The sequence below is a fragment of the Phragmites australis genome, chromosome 16, assembly GCF_958298935.1.
Source record: "Phragmites australis chromosome 16, lpPhrAust1.1, whole genome shotgun sequence".
In the NCBI taxonomy this organism is placed as follows: domain Eukaryota; kingdom Viridiplantae; phylum Streptophyta; class Magnoliopsida; order Poales; family Poaceae; genus Phragmites; species Phragmites australis.
The window spans coordinates 16,325,157-16,331,110 of record NC_084936.1 but is presented as its reverse complement, the minus strand read 5'-3'; the positions used below and the strand labels follow the sequence as shown (position 1 = coordinate 16,331,110).

At 41.5% G+C, this 5,954-nt stretch overlaps 1 long non-coding RNA gene across 1 annotated transcript; it reads left to right on the top strand.

Moving 5' to 3' along the window:
• The first annotated feature begins 3,598 nt into the window (after window positions 1-3,598).
• LOC133894986 (uncharacterized) lies at window positions 3,599-4,439 on the top strand. The gene is made up of 2 exons (XR_009905569.1): window positions 3,599-3,731; window positions 3,840-4,439. It is a non-coding gene; the product is annotated as an uncharacterized LOC133894986 (long non-coding RNA).
• The last annotated feature ends 1,515 nt before the right edge of the window (window positions 4,440-5,954 follow it).

Below are 5,954 nucleotides of genomic sequence, written 5' to 3'. Positions count from 1 at the left end.
GTTCTTATGTCAAGATCGATCAGTATGAAAGTATGACAACAAATGCTGTTGACATGAGTGGTCAAGCTAATTAATTAACTAACTTGCTGTTCTACGTATCAATCAAGGAATAGACAAGTACACCAAGTACAGTAGAGATATTGTCCGTTGTTGATTTCAGAGGTTTCCTCGTCTACGCGCAAACGACTTGATACGAAGCATAGAAACTCCTCTGGCTTGGAGCAGTTAACGTTGAAGGGTGCCAAGTAATGATTTCATCTTCTTTATTGCCTGGAAATTTGAAGTACAGAAGATGTTCAGGAATTGCGGGGCCACGCCTCCCCGCGTTGTCTAGCTACAAGACAGTGCAACCCTTTCCACAGGCTAACGACCGAGTAGCTAGCTGGGGACGTGATCTTCTTCGAAAAGCGCGCACAGACAGACAATGGTACGGATGGACGATGCTACATGTATTAAATGCACAGGAAGAACTCGGCTAACGACTAGGAATACAGAGTTGTCATGTTCTGACAGCAGGCCTGTACGTACGTCGGTCACAAGCATGAGAATTTCAAGGAAATTTCAGGGAGAGGCACGAGTGAGATATATCGACCATAGCTTCAGGGAGAAGCATTGCATGAAGACTATACCTAGACGTAGGCAAGTCAGAGAAGGCTCAGTGACAAATGGCAGCTCGGCAGGTACACATACTACTGCATACTCCTACTATTACACAGAACAAGACGAAGCATTTCACTTGCTAAAAATGAACCTTAATAAAATTCATTATTGATCAGATCAGATGCAACTTCCATGAGTATTCTACCATCCATGTAGGAAGGCTATATAAGCAAGCACTAGCTGCCTCAAACCGACGATGCATTAACAGCAGCATTCAGCATTGAGGATCAAATATCATCACACATTAACACGAACAATGTTCAACAGGTCGAAGGCCCCGAAGAACACCACTTCTAAGGGTAGGTCTCTTTCTAAGAAATACATCTTGCATGCAGAAAGAAGGTCAACCCTATTCAATATTGTCTTGTCTAACGTGCTTGAAATGCAGGGTTATCTACTACCGTGCCTAGCCCGAAAGGATCGCAGGTGGCCCCCTCGGCGTATCCCGCTCATCAGGCTAATGAACAAAAGGCATCCCCTGCTGGTCAGTACATTAGGCATGAGCCTGGATAATTTTTTTTGTTTTTGGAAGAACCGACTTCATCAACTCATCTGTTCGGACTTTTAGTTCCGTGCATGATGTCTCCCTGGAGATGACCAACTGGCTTTAATTTCGTTTTGCTTTATTGTCTTGTGCGTGCATGCAGCGGCAAAAGCTAAAGGTATCAGTAATGGTCAAACGTCAAACCAGTTCCAGCAGCCGTACACAACTCATGTGCAACCTCCCAAAGGAGACCAAAAGATGCCTGCAAAAAGTATGTTAACCTAGCTAGTACCTGCAGCTAGCATATATATACTCCATTTATCTTCATCTGCATGCTTGTAAGGTTTGACAAACACTGACATTTATATATATGTCTGCATTAATTTGTTTTCATCAGGTAAGGGTCTAATTATTAAACGTTGAGGGATCTACAGACGCTATGCAGAAGAATTCCATGATTCGTCCATCAACTCCTACATACTTGCGCGTGTAGTTGTAAATATGTAGCGGTCATACACTCAAATTCACAAGGTAGAAAAAATATAATACGTTTATTATGTTTCTAGATTGATGGATTGGTAAAATGTATTATGTTACTAGATTTATGGATTGGTAAAATGTGTAATGTTATTAGATTGATGGACTGGTGTAATGTATATTTGTGTATAGTCATACCCCGAAAATAATGTACAGCCCCTTGTAACAAAACCTGCTGTATTGAACCTTGAAAGAAAGTGTACGTTGCATTCGTTCTGATATTTAATGTATCGTACAAAGCCCTAAAAAAATTGTCTCTTGCAACAACTCAATGGATGTCACATTAATTCATCTGACCGTTGATTCATGTTAATGAGTAAAGTCTTCTTACAACCAATATGTTATATACAGGCAAATTGACTCTGACATTGATTGTGTTTGGTATTTGACGGAGCACACACGTAGGCCGCTAAAATATAAATGAACTCGGAGTGATTGGAGAACGAATTAATTAGAAACTCTCAAGTCGCGTCTGCAAGCAATCTCTCCCTTCCCGTATGACTCTGCTCTCTCCATTTTGAACGATGGACAGCCATATGACTCATCACCAAACTACAAATGGCTACAATTTTTTTTAAATAATTTGTGCTCCTAGTGCGACCAATTAAACGCGCTTAAGGTAATCCATGGATTAAGAAACGGCTTGGTGTAGACGACTGACCGAGCTTGAATGAATATGCATGGGCCACATATGGAGTCGACAATCCACGTATAGCCCCCCACTGAGATTAGTAGTTGTTTGCAAATTTCAGCAAGATATATATATAGAGAGAGATGGCATGGTTTTTGGCCGTCCATCATATCTCTGTAGCGTCATGTCATGCATCATGTCTGCCTTATGCAAGACGCCACCGTAAATTTCCTGAACGCGGAACCCTGAACGCGGAATATCTTAATCCATGAATGGCTGTGGCTGTGCCAATATTACAAGCTGCATGCCCATACATAGGAACGATTGAACCGTATTTCATCCGCGCATGCATGACTGCAAAAGACTGGAATTTAGTTAGCAGGTTCTTCTGTCAAGATCGATCAGTATGAAACTATGACAGCAAATGCTGTTGACATGAGTGGTCAAGCTAATTAATTAACGAACTTGCTGTTCTACGCATCAATCAAGGAATAGACAAGTACACCAAGGTTCAAACTGGAGCACAGTAGAGATATTGTCCGTTGTTGATTTCAGAGGTTTCCTCGTCTACGCGCAAACGACTTGATACGAAGCATGGAAACTCCTATGGCAATATAAGGGCTTTAGCCTCTGGCTTGGAGCAGTTAACGTTGAAGGGTGCCAAGTAATGATTTCATCTTCTTTATTGCCTGGAAATTTAAAGTACAGAAGATGTTCAGGAATTGCGGGGCCAGGCCTCCCCGCGTTGTCTAGCTACAAGACAGTGCAACCCTTTCCACAGGCTAACGACCGAGTAGCTAGCTGGGGACGTGATCTTCTTCGAAAAGCGCGCACAGACAGACAATGGTACGGATGGACGATGCTACATGTATTAAATGCACAGGAAGAACTCGGCTAACGACTAGGAATACAGAGTTGTCATGTTCTGACAGCAGGCCTGTACGTACGTCGGTCACAAGCATGAGAATTTCAAGGAAATTTCAGGGAGAGGCACGAGTGAGCTATATCGACCATAGCTTCAGGGAGAAGCATTGCATGAAGACTATACCTAGACGTAGGCAAGTCAGAGAAGGCTCAGTGACAAATGGCAGCTCGGCAGGTACACATACTACTGCATACTCCTACTATTACACAGAACAAGACGAAGCATTTCACTTGCTAAAAATGAACCTTAATAGAATTCATTATTGATCAGATCAGATGCAACTTCCATGAGTATTCTACCATCCATGTAGGAAGGCTATATAAGCAAGCACTAGCTGCCTCAAACCGACGATGCATTAACAGCAGCATTCAGCATTGAGCACTGACTGCCTCAAACCAAACACGATCGAGCAAATCAAAGACCATACACACATCTCACATCAGCACGAGAAATGGTCGACGACAGGCAGAAAAACTCGAAGAACTCCTCCAAGGGTACGTGAAGCCTGAATCTTGATACATTCCGGTATTGATCTCTTTCATGGAGCTATAGTTTAGAAGGTTAGCTGATTATTGTTCGTTACCGTCTTGTCTGGCGAGCAGGGATATCTAGTGTCGTTCCTGCCCTGAAAGGACCTCAAGCGCGTACGGCGCCATACACAGCAGCTGATCATCAGGCTCATGAACAAAAAAAGGCACCCTCTGCCTCTGCAGCTGGTAAGTAGTAAGAAAATTTTTTGCCACCTTTTTATAAGGAAAATCAAATAACCGTGGCAAACTGGCGCGAGCGATCGATTTCAATCGACGTACGTGCATGTCTTTTCGCATGCATGCATGGGCGTGGGTTGTGCGTTTCCATTTCTTTTTTGCATCTTTCTTTGTCCGAACTTTTACTCTTTTTGCGTGCGTCTGGAGATTCTGGTTGAATCTGCTTTCTGCTACCCTTTTTGCCTTTTTGAACGTTCCACCCGCATGCTGACTACAAACTACAAGTGTGAGTGATCTCGTTCCCTTTCAGCTGGAAACTGTCACCCCGTGCGAGACACTCAGTTTGGTCCACGAATCTGACCGCCTTTTGTACCGGTGGCCTGTGAGCCGGCCGGTTGATTTCTGGTGCACAGTCCAGTTCCTAGTTGCCTTCCAAATCACTTTAGGTTCTGGAATAAAAATGATGGTGGGACTCCAATAGAATTTTTTTTTTTTTGCATCTTTGTTTCCAGGATTGCTTCTCTATGCCCTTTTTATGATATCTCTTGTCCGTGCTGTGTGGCCATGGCCTTGCTTGCACAAACTTCGCCTTCTTTGTCCTTCTTGAGACGTGATGCATGATCTTAGAGTCTCCCGAATTGTAACACGCAAGGATCCACAAATGCGCTCCTCTACAAACATGCCGAACTATGAAAATTTTCAGCAGCATCTCCTTTATAACAGGAGGCAACATTAAAGCAACAATATATGGATGTGGATACGTATAAAAACAGCACGCTAACATATATTGACGTCCTAATAATATTCAGGTGATTAAAGAACAAAGTTCAAACTTCAAGATATTATTTGATTAGGCAAGTAACAACTCCAACATCTACTACTTATTATTATTACAATACTACTTTTCATGGTCAAATGATGTCATGAACGTGCAGGAAGTGCTTCTAATCCCTTCTATCCATGCTAGCTTCAAGAATAACAACTGGGAGAAATATTGCAAGGGTGAGATTGAAAAATCTCAGCAAGCAAACTAGTTTAACAAGCTATTTAAACCATAATAGATTAAATAATAATTTAATATTGTAACACGTATTCAGAAGAGCATCATGATAACAACATACATAGTATCTTCATTCCATAATAGTTTTAAAACTCCACTTCTGCATGTTAAGCATCATGTGATCATAGCAAAACTATGAAAGTTTGTAAAAAAGAACTACTCCTCAACTCAAATAACCTATGATTCATAAGAAACAATAGATAACAACCCACCAAACCACCAGCATATATAACTCTAAAAGAACTGTAAGTATAGGTATTGCATGCGTGCTGCAAATGATTCAACATAAGCACAATAAAATGAAATAACTTATGTAGTCACTACTTAAAAAACCAAGTTTATATGCCAGCCCATCACTGTCGTCCATCACTGCTAGTTGCTAATGGGCCAGCAGTGATGAGGCATCACTGCCGGTTCAAAAGCCACGCGGGAAGAATCAACAAATGTGGCTTATGAACCGACAGTAATGAAGGGCATCATTGCCTATCGATGGCTTGAGCCGGCAATGATGTTTTACTGCCGAGTGAGGGCACCAGCCGGCATTGATACCTGAACTATCACTGCTAGTTCTAGCCACGACCCGGTAGTGATAGTTCGTCAAGTATCACTACTGGTTCATTTTATGAACCGGGAGTGATAATGGGTATCACTTCCAGTTCGTGTGATGAGCCGGCAGCGATAATGGATGACAACTTATCTTAAAAAATTCATAACTTTTTCATATGAAGTCGGATGGAGAAAAACTTTACATAAAAATTGTAGCCCTTAACGAGATCTATAACTTTGTAGTTGAAAACTTTTTAATTTGAGATTATTTAAATTCCCAAATAATCTTAACAAAGTTTCAACCGTGGTTGATGATAGCTCATCTTAAAAAATTCATAACGCTTTCATACAAAGTCGGATGAAGACAAACTTTATATGAAAATTATAGCTCTCGACAAGATGTA